General features: G+C 35.5%; 1 protein-coding gene across 1 annotated transcript in view; it reads left to right on the forward strand.

Moving 5' to 3' along the window:
• Nucleotides 1–18,717, forward strand: part of olfml2a (olfactomedin-like 2A) — a 29,588-nt gene that overhangs the window by 797 nt on the left and 10,074 nt on the right. The window lies entirely within an intron of this gene.

Here is an 18,717-nt window from a genome sequence, read left to right on the forward strand (position 1 = left end):
TATTAGCGTAAATGAAACGTGAAATTCCACGAGGTCAAATGTGTAATGTTAATCTGTCTTAATAAAGGGTCCTGGAACATGAAATATGGATGAAGTCATTATACACTACCGTTCAAAATTTCGAGGTTAGTAAGTTCCACCGATATATCAGCCAATAGCTGATAGTGTGAAAATGTGTTTTTATCGCCTGATACCGATTATTGGCCGATATATCGGTGCATCTCTAAATATAATATAATATAATATAATATAATATAATATAGTTTAAAATAGTCAGGGCCGATATATCCTGTCAATCAAAAGAGGTCAGAAAAATGCACTGCATTGGGGCTTTGTGTAAAGAAGATGCTATAGAAACCAATTTGATGTTCAATATTAATAGTAATTATATGAGTAAATACATTCAGAAAGTTGAGAAGTATTAATTTAATATTCAGAGTTTAGTTAATGTGTGTTAATATTAATTTGAGTAATTTGTTTGTTAAGAACTGATACCAGTTACTCTGAAACAAGTTGATGAAATGGAGAGTATGCTGTTTTTATTTGCATTTCCTTTATTAATTATAATGAAATTATCATTAATTTAAAAGTAGGTATAAAAGGTAGAACCTCCAAACTATCGGTATTGTTATTGGTATCGGCAGATATCACTCTGACTAATCAGTTATCGGTATCGGTGGAGAAATTTAGTATTGGTGCACTATATTATATTATATTATATTATATTATATTATATTATATTATATTATATTATATTATATTATATTATATTATATTATATGTAAAATAATCATTCGAATCTGATTATTGGCCGATATATTGGTGCATCTCTAAATATAATATAATATAATATAATATAATATAATATAATATAATATAATATAATATAATATAATATAATATAATATAATATAATATAATATAATATAGTTTAAAAACAGCCAATAGTCATGGCCGATATATCCTGTCAATCAAAAGAGGGCAGAAAAATGCACTGCATTGGGGCTTTGTGTAAAGAAGATAATAAGAAACCATGGGTATCGGTGGAGAAATTTAGTATCAGTGCATTATTATATTATATTATATTATATTATATTATATTATATTATATTATATTATATTATATTATATTATATTATATTATATTATATTATATTATATGTAAAATAATCATTCAAGTAATAAAGATATGCTATACAACAGTTAGTTCCAGTCCTTGAATTTGATTGGCCAAGCTGCCTTCCAGGAGTGCTGATATTTAGTCCAACAGCACTGGGATTTGCATCACTCGACATGTCCATGTTCCAAATCAGACTGTTTAAGTGGTGCAACTGGACAAAAAAGCCCATGTGGGAGAAGGAAAGTTTTCACAGTCAGTTTCACAGACATATCATTCAGAATAACTCAAACAACACTTAACAAATCATCTTTCTCACACAAACTCGCCTCCCAGAGCGGCAGACAACATATTTTGGCATATATGCCTTGGCCTAAATTACTCCTGGCACTGCCAGAACATTCCAGTCTTTAATCCTCGGGATGGCATGGCAATATAATTTAATTGGCATTTTAGACCCCTGACCTTACTCTAAATCCAGTCCAGGCCTTTAAGGCTAAAACTGTGATAACCGACCAAAATGCAACGTGCTTTGACAGTGCACCTGTAATACTCCTAATGTATAATTGTTCTGTTTGTCTCTGTGTTAGACTCAGATGAGTCACAATATCAAACCTCAGCTGTGTTAACAGTGCAACTGAGGCTGCTGATACAACCAGAGACAGATGTCCCTCAATAAAGATTTTGGACAGACAACACAGCCGTCATTTCCTAAGAAAACCATGACATTTGTTTCAAAACTGCCCCTGATAGGGTGTGTGAGTGTGTTTTGGGCTCGGTGCCTAGTATGGTAATTGGAGTCGAGTTCTGCTGGGGTTAAAAACAATATATGTCTGCTTACACAGCTGTAGCACTTAAGAGCAGCCCTGTCGGTCTCACAGAAACATGCCCTACCCTCTTATGACTGGGTGTGAGTGTGTGTGTGAGAGTGTGTGTGTGTGTGTGTGTGTGTGAGAGTGTGTGTGTGAGAGTGTGTTTGTGTGAATAAGAGAGAGAGAGAGGTCTTGACTCATTGTAAATGATAGTCACCAACTAAGTAACCCTAACTAATTGTGTTATGTTGTGAAATTTTTAAAAACGTCTTTGTTGTTGGTTAAATGTGTGAAAAGGTGGAGAGGTTAAAACAGCATAGGCAGGGCTGTGATAACAAAAATGTGTTACTAATGTAGGATAATTAGCTGAATTTTTTTAAAACTAAAAATCAATGCGTTAAAAATGCCCTCAAACCAAAGAGCCAAATGAATTTTTTCATTTGGCATTTATCTATCACCTAGTATATAGGGTGATGATGAAACATTTTTTGATGTTATAACTCATGCGGTGTAAAAATCAAGTAAAAATAAATAAATAAATTGAAGTTGAAGTACTAATATTAATAAAACTGAAATAAAATAAAGCTGTAAATTAAAATTATAAAAAAACTAATTAAAATGACAAAAGCAAAATATTTAAAATATATATATATATATATATACATATATATATATATATATATATATATATATATATATATATATATATATATATATATATATATATATATATATATATATAAGCATCATGTCATTGATCCTAAAAAGGAGATACTTTGTAGTCACATGCTTAGATTTGTCATGGCAGTGATTTAAAATTAAATTTTGTTTAAAAACATGCTATTTAACATTAAACATAAAATATACTGTCATTAGCACAGCATACCAAAAATGAGGAGGTCTTGGAAATGATGCCAGGCAGGGCAGGTGAGAAAGATGGGATGAATAAACAATCTCACAGTTACTATATCACAGAGAGACAAAGATGGAGGGATGAAGAATTATGGGATTGATGCTAAAACAGAACAGAGGCAGAGAAAGGTCAGCTGCTGTGTTTTGTTAATATCAAACTCTATTGGTTGTAGTTTCTTGGGACATTACCTCACACAGTGCCAATCAAAGACTGAAGCAGTTTCTGTTTATGAAACTGTCGTAACACTTCTACCACAAGATTTAAACTAGGAGTAACCAGGAACATCTGTGTCCCATTTAGTCCGTCACATCTTTTACCGAGCCGTCACGGTAATGATGGCCATCATAGCTGAAGGGCTGTCATATTTTTATCCAGACCAGACACTGAGCCTCAAAATGCTGCAACAATGCCAATATTCTTTTATATAGACCTTTTACATAAGAGTTGATCTTATGACCTTGGTGTGTTTAGTGAATGAACAGGAAATACATTGGTTGTGTGGCGAGCAAAATCTGGACCTTTGGTGGCCCTTCTGTTGGCAGATACTGACCATCCAGCACTGTTATAACTAATGGTCTGCCACAGCAGATGATGTTTGGTTAATGTTTATTTGCCAGCATGAACCTAGGCTATTTGCAGCACATTTGCTTAAAACATTTGGGTTTCGCAGCATTCATTTTCAAGTGCTTTCTACACTCTTTGTTAAATCAACAAATGATTGTAGTTTTTTGATGTTCATTTTAAATAGCTGGGGTTTGGAACTAAAAACTCAAAAATCATTTTCTCCATAGGGAAATTTATAATGATAACTTGTAAACCTTTAAAGACAGACATACTGTGAGCTACAAGGTTGTTAATCTGTGGTATTTGCTTCTGTTGAAGCTGTCGGTCCGGATTATTAGGGCCCGAGCACCGATGGTGTGAGGACCCTATTGTAATTGCTCAGTCAATTATTCTTCTTCTCCGAAATGAGGGTTAAAACGTGCTTGAAAACTCATGAAATTTTGCACACGTGTCAGAAGTGGTGAAAATTTACGTCTGATATGGGTTTCAGAATTAGGTGTCGCAACATGGCTCGATAGCACCACCTACAAAATTTCAGTTAAGTGCCTTTCGCTCTACGTTTTACGTACAAGTATGGAATTCGGCACACACATGTAACAGCCCAATACTTACAAAAAAATCTCTTGGTGCAAAATCTGAAAACCCAACAGGAAGTAAGATATTTTAAATTTTCTCTGCAAAATGTTTGCTATTTCCAGACGTACTTTAACAAACTCCTCCTAAAGCTTTAATCAGATCATTGTCAAATTTGGTAAGTCTAATCTAAAGGCCTTTGTGACGTTAAATTGTGAAGATCTAGAGTTTTTACTGAAGGGTAAAAACTCTATGAAAACTCGAAAACTGAAGGGCAAAAACTCGAAAACGCCTGACAAAATTCAATGTTTCACCATTGACAGAGGAAGTTGCTGTTTCTGGGCCATACAATATCCGATCTGCCTCAAACTTCCCATGTTTTATTAGAATCCTGGCCTGAAGACAATTACATGGCAATATTTAGTTACAGTTATAGCGCCACCTGCGGGCAACAAGAAATTACATGTTTTACACTGTGATTAACTCCTCATAGAGATTTAACCAGATCAACATCAATTGTTATCAGTCTAATCTTAAGACCTTAGCGATGATAAATATCAAAGATCTTGAGTTTTCGCTGAAGGGCGTGTCCGTGGCGAACTAACAAATTCTGATGTTTCGCCATGACAGAGGAAGCTGTTGTAAATCACGCATACAATGTCCCAAACTTCACATGTGTGATAAAAGTCCTGGCCTAAAGACATCTATATGCCAATATTCAGTTAGTCATAGTGCCACCTGCTGGCAATATGAAATGGCATGCTTTGCACTGTAATTCGCTCCCAGAAACTCATGCCACGAAATCCCAAACATACTAGACTAAGTGGTAATGTACACTCTAAAAAATGCTGGGTTGTTTCAACCCAATTTTGGGTCAAATATGGACAAACCCAACCATTGGGTTAAATCTCTAAATTAATATTTTCACCCAACAGTTGGATTTGTCCATATTTGACCCAAAATTGGGTTGAAACAACCCAGCATTTTTTAGAGTGTATGCAATTAACGCCACGAAACAGGAAGTTGTTGTAACTCAGGCATACAATGTCCAATCTGCCCCAAACTTCAAATGTTTGATAATACTCCATATTTCTCCTCTATTTATCTGCTTAAATGAATATCGCCCGCTGTTCACGGTTTTCTTAGGCCCCGGGCTCTTTGCCAGTGGCCCTTTCATCGCTGCTTGCAGCTTTAATTTCAAAATATTTTTAAAATAATTTCTTTAACAGCAGAATTCTTGCTGAAAAACCCATGACGCTGTACAGAAAATTCCACCAATCAGAGAGCCGTCACAAGCAAAATGTGCAAAAAGAGTTCTTAAGCTCCGCCCACTCCCATGAAGCACTGCGAATGATGCAACAGATTGGTGCAGGTATGATGTCAGAACCCGGAAGGCTAATCCTCCACTAGTTCCTTCGAGATTTTCCTGTGGGGCTTTATAATGGATTTTTTTCTTTTTCTTTTCATTTATATGTAAAATAAAGATTGTGGTAAACATAACTTGACTAGATTTTGTCATTTTGTTCTACAATATAAATTACACACACCTACAGAGAAAATACGAATTTAGAACCAGTTCATTTTTGTTTTTACTAAGTAACTAGATAAGACAGTTTGGGGTGTGTGCATGTGCAGTGTACGTTGTAGAACAAAACGTCAAAGTATCATCAAGTTATGTTTACCACAGGCTTTATTTTACTTATAAATTGAAAAACCCATTATAAAATGCCATAGGAAAATCTCGAAGGAACAAACGGCGAATTAGTCTTCCTGTTTCTGGCGTCATACCTGCATCACTCTATTGAGTCGGCCTCCTTACGCTCTCAAATTACATAAATATATTCATATTTTGCAGTAAACTTAAAATATATTGTTTTTATATGTATAATCAACATTTTTATATAAATACTTTAATATTTCTCCATTGTTTTTAAGTTGATTATGCTGTTTTGCAGTGCTTCATGGGTTTGTAGTTCTTTCCTTTACTTAAAGGTGCAGTAGGTGATCTGGAAAATGCTAACGTTAGCCTGCTAGCATTGAAAGCATACGACCCACCCTCCCTGCAAATCGCCATCTAAAGCCACGCCTCCTCCAAAACACATGAACGCACACACACACACACACACAACTGCTCTCTGTAAAGCATCACAAGAGACGGTGTTAAACTACCTCATGTCTCATAAACACATAACATTACAATAATAATAAATGTAAACAACTTAGTGAGCTTGTACCTGATTGCTGCAGATTCATTTTGTTGTTGATAATGTTGACATGGAAACGCATAATTCCAAGTCTGACTCTACATCTCCGGTTAGAACGTCACGAGTTGCCATCTCTTAATTACAGTAGATATGGATGGGGTGGACGCAGCATAAGCTTGTTGTTTTGATTTGGTAGGAACTGTAAAAAGTGCTGCTGTTTGCGGTGCTCCGTGACTGACATCTGTCTACATAAACTCTACATATCATAAAACACGCTGATGACACATGATGTCTGCGTGAACAGGTGTGCGAGGGTATGTAAAAACATACGCTGACAGGCAGGTAGGACATCATATTATTTTATTCGGACCAAATACGAAGATTGGATGAACATTTTATGGTCCTACACCTTCCACAGACGATATATATTTATAAAAATACATTTAGACCATTTAACATATTGATTGCTATCAGGATAAAAGGAGACTTTCAACCAGTATAACAAAAAAAAATTCTGTACAGAATCACGTATTGCACCTTTAAGCCTTTAAATACACAGTTTTGTTCCTTTGTATTTTTGTCCGATTTTCAAATATATATATTTTTTTGCTTCAAATCCAAGTTTGTAGTGTTATGATTTACGTCGTAGCTGATTGTCTTGGTTCATGGCTTTTAACGCTTTAACGAAAACTTTTTAAAAATCCCTATGTGAGTAATGAATGGAAACTATTATTCCGGAACCAGCGCCACTAAAAAAGTAGGTGGGCTCTGTTGCACTCTATAGAACAGATAGTTCTGACTCTAAATTCTGATTGGATAAGCCATGTTCTAAGCCACTGAACATTCTATTTTAATGTGTCAAGTTGCCTGGAAACCATAAACAGCATACAGATTGCATAAACATCATTAGATTAATGAACTATGGGTGTGTCTCATTTGGCCCTTAGTTCAGTCAGTGAACTGTCCAGGCAGTCTGACATTTCTAGGACAGTCCTAATTTCATTCCAGTTCGCTGAAACATTGCTCCATTAAAATTTCCTCAGTGCACTTTAAAAACTAGTGATCATGCTCAGATGCATGATAAACAAAAACATGTGTTATATAGCATTGTTCATACAAAACTGTGACGTTTTAATGCACAAATTATGTAATAATTCTGAGTCACCAGTGTCCTAATGATTAGTGGTTAAAACATTTCTGGTGCCTGAATTCATGTTCATACCATACTGAACTAGGCAGAGAAACGTCATATATTACTTGGCAAAATAGCTGGTTGTGCTGAGAACTATTTAGTAATAAATGTAACACTTTATTAAACCATTGGCGGTTTTTATTATTTTGTTCCTTTCCCAAATGGCACACTTCATATGCACTTGCAGTCTTGTGGACTTACAATGGCTGCCGCTTGCGCATGTCCATTACGTTCACAAGGCCGCAGAGTGTCCTGTTTGTTATTTTAGGTTTCAGAACAGTGCTTGCGAGCCGATATTCGCACTCGATGCGCACTTTTGGAGATCCTGCAAACTCTGTAGCAGACTTCTACCCAACAGTCAAAGCGGAATAACGTCACAAAAATGTGGACTGGGAGGAACATCGTGAGGGCTTAGGGTTCCGTTTGGGACAGGGCCATTGCTGTTGCTGTTGCTGTTGGCATCATGTCTAACAATACCTGTCTGTGGTAAAATCACTGTAACTCATGGGCTTTATGGTTTTAATGCTATCATCTTCAAATTAAGTTTTGATATCTTGAAATTAGGAGAGAGGCAGATAAAGCCTTGTTTTCAATTAAAAAAAGTAAGTGTTTGTGCTGCTTTAAAATTTTAAGTTTAGTCAACTCAAATATCCAAGTTGTTAATTAGTATAACTTAGTCACCTAGTATTTCAAGTTGGCTAAACTTAAAAATTTAAGGCACCACAAACACTTAATTTTTCAAGTTTAAACTATTTTTTTTACATTGTAGTGTACTTCAATTTTTTTTTTTTTTTTTTTGTAGATAATATAATATTAATTTATAAATATTTCATTGTTTTCTAATGCAAGACTTTTAAAAAGTGCACTTTACAATAATGCTATAAAATATATTTTAAATAATTAATCATTTGTTGTGCTTTAAAGAAGTACACTTATTTTGTGTGTTGAATACTAAAGCACATGTAAACTACTTGATTATAATTTTAACTAAAGTGTGTTATTCAATATTACATTTAAGCGAAATATTTAAACGATATTTTAAATGTGCTAAATTGCAACATCATCATTATGTGCAATTACAAATATATTTAAAACATGACGTATCAACATAAATGACATTAAAGTCTATATTAGTTTAACATAAATGCTTACACTTTAAACAAACAATAGAAGAAATTATGAAAAAAATTAAAGATGAGTGAGTCAAAAACACTCTTAAGTTCAACTAATTTTATTTAATGTAAATGTATAATACATTTTCATTTAATTGCAATTAACATGCAATTAAGTGTCATTAAATATGAAATTTCTTTCGCACTTTAGTATATTCTCGATTTCCATAAAAAGTACTATTTTTAAAAGTATGCTAAAGTGTACTTCTTACAAGGGGACACAAACGTGCAATGATTACATAAAACTAAAAGTACTAAAACCTTAAAAGAATGAAAAAATAGTGAAAATACTGAAAATAATAATGTGCAAAAAGCTTGTGTTATAATCATGAAATCACGGTATTTGAGATACAGAGTCTGATTCTGTTAAGCGTAAACCATCTGTTTGACTTCCTCAGCCAAAACGTCTCACATCTCTTGGCTGTGCTGAGAGCATGAAGAGTTTGAGGTTCAGAGAGAGCTGTGACACATAAACAAGCTCATCTGGAATGTAGCTGTGTGTCCCCAAAATCAACAAGTGCTCACTAAGCTAGTTTGGGGCTAATTGACACGTCTGTCCTAATGGCATGTGTGTGTCTGTGTGTGTCCTGTTGGAATGGAGTAATAGAGTTCTGTGTCTTCAGATCTAGATTCTGTCTCAGTCTAAATCAGAAAGTGTCTTCAAGGCTGTGATAACCGCAGTTGATTCAATTAATACAATACTTCTACACTGATATGTTTTGCTAGGATATGTTACTACATTGAGTTATTATATGTTTTCATTTATAATAGGGGTTGACAGTCTTTTCTGACCCTGGGAACGCCATCCAGACTCTCAAATAATGCAGGGATTAGATTGTCTTGGTATGCTAGTGTAGACTCTTTTGCCATGTCCTTGATTCATCATGTCATACATATATACATTCATACATATACATACACAACTGTTCAAATGTTTTTCTTTTTTTAAGGAAATTAATACTTTTATTCAGCAAGAATTTATCAAATGTGACAGTAAAGACATGTTCAAATAAATGTTCTTTTAAACTTTTTATTCAATTCTATTAAGGAGTCATGAGAAAAATTATGGTTTCCATAAAAAATATTTAGTTTTCTTGAGCAGCAAATCAGCATGTTAGAATGATTTCTGAAGGACCATGTGACACTGAAGACTGGAGTAATGCTATTTTTTTTTTGTTTTTTTTTGTTTTTAGTATCTTATTTTCTTAGCAGAATAATGAAGGCAAACCTAATATGAACCGTGACCCTGGTGCACATCAAAGAAAGGTATCTTTGAAATTTCAGAATGTACTAGACAGTTTTACATGTTTTTTTAAGTGTGGGATCATCTTGAATTCTAGCCATATACTTGCTTTATTGTTGTTTCAAAGCTCTAGATTAAAGGAAGAAGATGAGCTGGCCATTGACAACACCTCATTGAAACAGAGATCAGACTCATAACCTGAGCGAACTACTTCAGGCATGAGGTTATTAGGTTAAGAGGCTTTTTCGGGAAAGCGGCCAATGTTGACAACTGCTCCTGCCAAGTATTTTTGGAAAAACAACTATCTTATCTCAGGATAGCAGCCCAGTCCCTGTTTGGTCAGATTGAGGAACACTGGTACAGTTAGACCAAATGTCAGTGTAGCAGGTTTAGATAACAAATGTGTTTGTTTGTATGACCTGTAACTGTTGGAATGCTGTTCTAGTTGTCCTAGTTGATTAGAACTAAATCTGTGAGATATAGACCCCATTTTAATGCACACTTATTGGACAGTTAATTTAGTATTTACTGAGCCCCGCACATGATATGCAAGAAAAAAAACTAAATTGTGCGCACAATTTACTGATTCGTTCCCTCGATTTGCTAAATTGTGCACACAATTTCCTATTTTGTTCCCTCGATTTATAAATCATGCGCACAATTTACTGATTCGTTCCCTCGATTTGCTAAATCGTGCACACAATTTACTATTTTGTTCCCTTGATTTGCTAAGTTGTGCCCACGATTTACTATTTTGTTCCCTCGATTTATAAATTATGTGCACAATTTGCTAATTCACTCTCTCATTTTGCAAATTTTTCTTGAGCACAATTTACTGTTTTGTTCCATCATTTTGCTAAATCGTGCACACGATTTACTTATTTGTTCCATCGATTTGCTAAATCCTGTGCACAATTTACTGAATTATTCCTTAGACTTGCTAAATCATGCACACAATTTACTATTTTGTTCCCTCAATTTATAAATCATGCGCATGATTTATAAATCGAGGTAACGAAAGCGAATTAAGCCTACTATTTTTTGTCTGCATGTCATGTGCAGGGCTCCACAGTAGTTCATTTTATGGAAGAAAATAATGACAAATGTCTTTGAAATAAATAAAAAAAAATTTGCCCCCAAGAATGCAAACCCTGAAAATACCAAATGCAAGCAGTTAACACAATGTATTTTTTCAATTATTGAAATTCAACATGCTATTTAGTTTTAAAGACATTTGTCATTAATTTACTTCCATGTCATTTTTCTTTATTAAGATATGAACTTTACTAAAATCGCTCCCTCATTGAATGGTGCATATGAATATAATGCATATGTGCATGTATTAGAGAGTATCTGGGAAGCTATATAGAGCCTACAAAGAACTGAGTATGCCCTGATGCCTGATGCATACACCAAAATGACCATAACACGCTCTTTCATTCCAGTTAACAAGGGCTCTTATTGTCAAAGTCCACTAGGCCTTATAGACATTGAGTGTGTGAGAGAGAGTATGTTTGCAAGACTTTTCACCTAATTAACTCGTTTAGCCATTCTGAGGTAATTTTAGCTGAGGATAAAATGTGTTTTTGAGAAGTTTGGCAAATTACTGTCAGACTAAATCTTTTTTAACAGCCCCTATCAGTCTGAGCTTGCACAAAAGAACAGCAAAGCTTTATTAAATCCTTCCACTTCAAGCTGACAGTAGCTCAGTTTCTGCGTGGCACCCTGTGTGCGTTATTATGTGGTTGTCATGGAACTACATGATGAAAGACTTCACAAGGACTTGGACTTTAAGCCCTGTTAAGCCCTGTAAAGAGTTTTGATCCGTCATTTCAGGTAATTAACTGGCTTTGCCTTTGCATTTTTACTGCAAACACCTTTTAAGTCTATTATTGGGATTCCCTGCATATAATATGAATAATTTCCTCCAAATAATAACTACATTCCTTTGGGGGATGGATTTATACTTTTTTTTTTTTTTTTTTTTCCAAAGTAAATAATGATTTAAAGATATACATTTGAATTTTTGTTGAATATTTAGTTTGAATTAGTTTGTTTGGAGTAGTATTTAGTTTGGATTAGTTCAGTTTGAATATATATTAAAGGGGTCGTGACATGGATTTTTCCATCCATGTTCTTTGAGGTTCACTTATAATGTTAATAACGTTTCTTTGCAAAAAAACCCAAAAAACAAATATATATATATATATATATATATGTATGGAAAAACCATTATTTTCAACCCTCATTCTGACACTCTGTCTGAAATGATTAATATTTAAGGGGAGGATCCTTTTAAAGTTTGTCAGTAAATGGCCACTGTTATGATTGGCTAACACTGTTGCATAGGAAACAGTATCAATGCCCACTCTCTATTGCATGTGAGTTAGTGTTTTGAAAACATTATCCATATAAAACCTTCATTTACAGACAAAGCTTTATGAAATTGTTTCCTTATGGTTTGCAATGTAGCTGCTGTCAGATCCAATACAGCTGACTGATTCATCTGTCAACTAAAGTTTCTTTGCGAACTCTCCATCACAGTGTGTCATGCTGACAAAACAATCAAATTCTCCAAACAAGCTTATAATCTTCCGACGCAATCCATGACGGCATTAAAAAGTAAACCATCCACTTGTTCCTGATGCTGGTATCCCTCTGAAGTCTCTACAGAAATGAGCAGATGAGCTGTTTAAACAGTAAATGCTTGCCTTTACTCTTCCATTTGTCCTGCGTGTGCCGTGGAGTATGTCAGAAACTGAACACGCATCTGTATACTGTATCCAGTGTAGACAGCGTCAGTGAATATAATGGGTTCTATTTGCTTTTGACACGATGCAACGTGATGCTCACATTGTAGGCAAATGACAGCCGCTAAGCTACTTAAAGGATCATGAAACCCCAAAACACATTTTTTGAGACGTGAACAGTTATGCACAGGCTGCACAACACTAAAAACACATTTGACCAATAAGTGTAAATTGGTTATTTTTGCATCTTTCCAAACAATTTTGTTCTTCCGGGTAGAAAACCAAAGTCGAAGCAACGTCATGGAATCTGACGTAGAAGTATGCCTGCGGAGTGTGTGATTGGCTGCTGGGGCTGGAGCGGCACGAATCTACTTCATACGGTTCTTGAACGCTTCTCTGCATTTATGAGTATTAACTCTTAACCCAAATCCCATTACAGTGGAGAATTCAAACAACATGTAATAACATGCGGAGCGTGCATGAGAGTGGTTTCAGCACGGAACGCCTCGATGAGTTTAACAACACTCGCAGCGCGAATCAAAGATCATGGTACTGGAGTAAGCCTGTTTTTATGGACATATTTCACATACTCTAGTGCTCTAAGCACCATGTATGCACACATATTTAATCACGTCTTCTTCAAATGAAATATGTGCAAATAAGTATCATGATCATGAATGTGATGACAAGAGGAATTATTCTGATGCACAGAAGAAAATGATGTAGACCGAAAATTCAAAGAACAATGGACAAAAAAGTTAATTCTTAAAGGTGCCCTTGAATGAAAAATTGAATTTACCTCAGCATAGTTAAATAACAAGAGTTCAGTACATGGAAATGACATACAGTGAGTCTCAAACTCCATTGTTTCCTCCTTCTTATATAAATCTCATTTGTTTAAAAGACCTCTAAAGAACAGGCGAATCTCAACATAACACCGACGTTACGTAACAGTCAGGGTGTACACCCCAATATTTGCATAATGCCAGCCCATGTTCCCAACATTATGAAAGGCATTACACAAGGGCAGGCAGTATAAACGTCTGGATCTGCACAGGTGAATCAACAGACTAGGTAAGCAAGCAAGAACAATAGCGAAAAATGGCAGATGGAGCAATAATAACTGATATGATCCATGACATCATGATATTTTTAGTGATATTTGTAAACTGTCTTTCTAAATGTTTTGTTAGCATGTTGCTAATGTACTGTTAAATGTGGTTAAAGTTACCATCGTTTCTTACTGTATTCACGGAGACAAGAGCCGTCGCTATTTTCATTTTTAAACACTTGCAGTCTGTATAATTCATAAACACAACTTCATTCTTTATAAATCTCTCCAACAGTGTAGCATTAGCCGTTAGCCACAGAGCATAGCCTCAAACTCATTCAGAATCAAATGTAAACAAAATAACAGTATACAATACTCACATAATCTGATGCATGCATGCCGCATGCATGATGAACACTTTGTAAAGATCCATTTGAGGGTTATATTAGCTGTGGAAACTTTGTTTATGTACTGTTCAAGGCAAGCGCGAGCTCCGTGGTCGTGGAGCACGAGAATTAAAGGGCCAGTAGCCCTGAATCGGCTCATATTTAATGATGCCCCAAAATAGGCAGTTAAAAAAATGAATGAAAAAAAATCTATGGGGTATTTTGAGCTGAAACTTCACAGACACATTCAGGGGACACCTTAGACTTATATAACATCGTTTTAAAAAAAGTTCTAGGGCACCTTTAAGTAGTATTTATGCACATACAATAACAACAACAAAAACATGTCAGCAAATGGTGTACCAGTACCTCTTAAGCAGTTATTATTCTTCCTTTCAGTGTTTTTATGGCATTTTTTTCTTCAAGCTTTCATCTCAAAATATATGTTATAGATGAAATGTTAAAATTCCCTCATAAACAACCTTTAGACATTGCATATGATGACCTCATGGATCAGGACAATGTTACAGTGCATAACAACAAACAGGTGTTTAGGAAAGCTCTTTTGTTGCTATTTATTGTTTTGAGAGAGAAAAAACCCCAAGAATTCCTTTTACCCCGCAGAGCCTTTAGACCCATCATACCCGACTACGTGGCAGTGCGAGATCAGACAAATGGATGTCTCAAAGATGGAGCATATCTTATAATGAAGAATTTCTGAAAAGCTGAAACCTTTCACTGTCTGTAAGCAGTTCCATATGTGCTATGGCTGGGCATTTATAGAGACCTCTAAATCTCAGTATAGATAGACGACAGGCCTAAGCTCTTTGGGCAAACAGTCAGAGAGCAAAAAGGCCACTGTTAGATGGAGGCGGAGCCCGATGTCAATCAAATACAGTAGGTCATAGTGTTTTGACTTTTATGCACGGTCATACTGACTTTATGTTTAAATGCCAACCAGAAAGGATGCACTAAAACAGTCCTTGAGACTGTAGTGATCTTAAAGAGAGAGTTCACTCAAAAATGATAATTCTGTCATCATTTACTCACCCTTATGTTGTTCCAAACCATTTTTTTACCCCATTGACTTTCACTGTATAGACATAAACAGTCAAAGAAAGCCATACAGGTTTGGAACAACATGAGGGTGAGTAAATAATTCACGTTTGGGTGGACTATCCCTTTAAAGGGGTGGTTGATTTTGATTTCACTTTTTTTTAACTTTAGTTAGTGTGTAATGTTGCTGTTAGAGCATTAACAACATCACTAACCCTAAAATGTACATAAACCCGCCCCTGAGAACACACAACAAAGGGGGCAAGGCCATGTTGGGCTGCTTTAGAGAAGAGGAAGAGTTGTTGTAGTAGAGTGTTGTTACCATGCCGTCATTTTACACCAGACTGCTTCACAAATGAGGGTCAATTCAATGCTGGATTTGCACAAAAGATTAACATGACAGCACATGCTAGTCAATGAGTTGAATCAACCCCAGAGCAACTACATAAATGTATGCACTAACCATTCAGAAACGTTCGGTTTCATTCTAAAAGTTGTAACTTCTTCCTGAGTTTCTCCATCGGTGTCTGACTCCGCTTTGAACAATGTAAGGCTGAACACCGTTACTGACAATCTTCATTTTGGCTGCGTGAGATTCTCCAGCTTTGTTGTTGTTGAGCAACTGAAGCGCGAGCTGTTAAAGGTGCAGTATGTAATAATTTTGTCCGCTAGAGGTCGCTAGAAGCCTATTCAAAACAAAGGCGTAGCTTGATGACGGCAAGTTTGAGAGTGGAATCTTGGGACATGTGGTCTCCACCTCAACGGACGGTGCAAAAGAATAGGGATAGGACTCGGGAACAAATCATGTTCGTGGATGCGATTATTAACCTTACTGTAGTATGAAGCAGAGCAGGACAGAGTGTTGTGGGAGCTGAACGAGGCCACTGGAGCGATTGCGCAACACACGCCTCACGAGCAGCGAAACTTTTATTATGACACAGTCACCGGCGCTGCTTCCGCTTTTCCGGTCATGAGTATGAGGTAACGCAGCGCTGTTTATCATATTAGATACATTTGAGTGTTGAAAATGATGTAACAACGTTAGTCTGTGTGTTTGCTCGGCGGCTGCTGTGAGACACTGTTACACACTGCTATATAAGCTAGATCGATTTTAGAATATCATATTAAATATTGGACGGCCTGTGTTGATAAATGGCATGTAATTAATTTTAAAATGTATTGTATGATGGAGAAAAATGTTGTATTACTGTTACTAAAAATAAAGTTGCATCTGATTATGCTATGTTAGCTACTTGACAAAATAGTGTTTTTCTCTGAGGCATGGTAAAAACATGGTACTCCCAAAAAATCAAGAAAATTGATTTAAACAATAAGACTAAACGTGTTGAGCTATGTAACAATAATTCGTTTTCTGTCTATAAATATATCAAAACAGTTGTTCCCTTGTCTATTAAAATGTCTAATATATTAAAGTTTCTTTGTTGTTTTTATGGTTTCTACAAAATAAAAACGGAAACCGAGGGTAACGTGGGTATGACGCAATTGACAGGCGACTCCTCACACGTCCCGGAGCCTTGGTTAAAATTGAAATTTTCTCACGATTTACAAATAGTTGGAAACATTTGAAATATTGTATGTACTCAAGTGAACAAAATATATAACACTGGCCTAGTGGTTTTTGGATATTTTACTGCAGAAATATTACATATTGCACCTTTAAAGCTCCTCCCTCTTTTGGAAAGCGGGCCAGCTCATTTGCATTTAAAGGGACACAGGAAAATCTGTGTGTTTTTGATCAAACCCAAATAGGGGTAAATTTGGCAAGCTATAATAAATGATCTGTGGTGTATTTTGAGCTGAAACTTCACAGACACATTCTGGGGACACCAGAGACTTATTACATCTTGTAAAATTATAGGTCTTGTTTAAGACAAAGCAGAGCTTCTGTCAATCAGTAGAATGCAACCTAATTCATATTGATGAGCCAAGGAAATATGGTTTTGTAACTTTTTAGATGTCTTCAGTACATACTCAACAGCAGCAAGCTGTTTTGGCAGTCTGAGAAAAAAGCAGCACATCTGTGCATCATTTACTCCTTCTTCCCTAATTGTATGCCGTCATTGTGCATTTGTCCATTTTGTGGGTTCTGCCCCTGTGGCTTCACATATTCCTTTCGCTTTTACTGCTACTGTTCATGAAGCTCAATTTATTGGTGCTGTCAGAGACAGGCAGGTATTACAAAGGCAAATAACTCCTCAGCTTTTTGAAGTACATGTGGCTGACATCTCAGAGAGCACGGCTCCATATATGGACAACCTCCATATTCAACAACACCTGGCTTTCATGATGCTTCATATCAATCCAATTATTGCTTTATGGCGCAAGTACATACTCTGTAAATGATATTCACATGTATCTCACTGGATGTCATGCAAGGCTGTTATTGAGAAATGAGAGATGTTCTGTCAAACTGTGAGGTGCTGCAGGATGTGGTTTAAAAACAAGTTGTTTATGGGAGAAGGTGCAAATCCACTCAGGTCCCATCACTGTGCTGAATTTATGGGAATCTTAAGCCCCAGGCTGTCTTCGAAGCCAGTGCCATGGTAAAAGCTTGCGCTAACTGACAACAGATGTGTGCGTGAGAGAGAAAAGAGTTGTTTTCTGTATCTTCTCCAAAGTGAGTAGTCTTGATTCATAAAATGTAGATAGATTTTTGTGTTTTGTGTAACTTGGGACTTCAGATAAGACTTTAAGCATATGTAAAATAGCGCAGACCCATCAAGTAAAAGCATGTGTTTATGAAGGTCTGGTAGGGAGTTCAAATTGTGGGCAAGTGTTATAGGGCCTGGTAAAATTTCACTAGTGGGTTCCTCACAGGCCAGAAGGTAATGGCTGATCACTTCCAGAGCATCAGAAGCTGACAGACAAAGTCTGTTATGGTGTTCGAGGTAAATTAAAGTGCAGACAGACTTTAATCTGATGATTGAAGAGGGACGTGAAAGGGTTAAACTTCTTGTTTTGTTTGCAATTGCATCACGTGTCATTCCGCTGACTCTTGAAGGATTTATATTGATCTTCATGTTCAGGCTGGATATTCTAAAGAAGTATTTTGTATATTGTACTTCACATAATTCCATAAAGCAACATATAATTCTTTACACCATATTATATGAAAACACTGTAAAAAGTAATATGTTATATCTACTCCATAAAATTTTGGCAACAGATTATAAGCAATATTATTAATTAAATTCAGAAAATAAAATTGAGTTAGAATTAATCAAATTAATTCCTTAAATGCGAACCATTAAAACGAATACAATATAAGTAAAATTAAAACAAAAATATCTGAATAACAGATAGACGTCAAAGATAAATGAATAACTCTTTATTTTTTATTGCCAACATTATAGACACCTAATGATAACAAGTTAGATCACTGAAGGAAAGAGAAACATACAAATTAACAGAGATTTAGATGTTGATGTTGATTTTATTGAAAAAGATTTGATTTGGTCACCATTATGGTGATCAGTATTTCATTTAGTTGCCCAGTTTGACTTATTGCTTTTTATGTCAGTTTGTGGTTTTTGTAATGGTGTTTGCTAATTTTACACATTTTAAATGATTGACTTTTAAGGAATTAATTCTAACTCAATTATAATATGTTGAATTTAATTAATAATATTGCTTGTAATCCGTTGCCACAATTTTGAGTAGATA

The sequence above is a fragment of the Chanodichthys erythropterus genome, chromosome 9, assembly GCF_024489055.1.
Source record: "Chanodichthys erythropterus isolate Z2021 chromosome 9, ASM2448905v1, whole genome shotgun sequence".
Lineage (NCBI taxonomy): Eukaryota > Metazoa > Chordata > Actinopteri > Cypriniformes > Xenocyprididae > Chanodichthys > Chanodichthys erythropterus.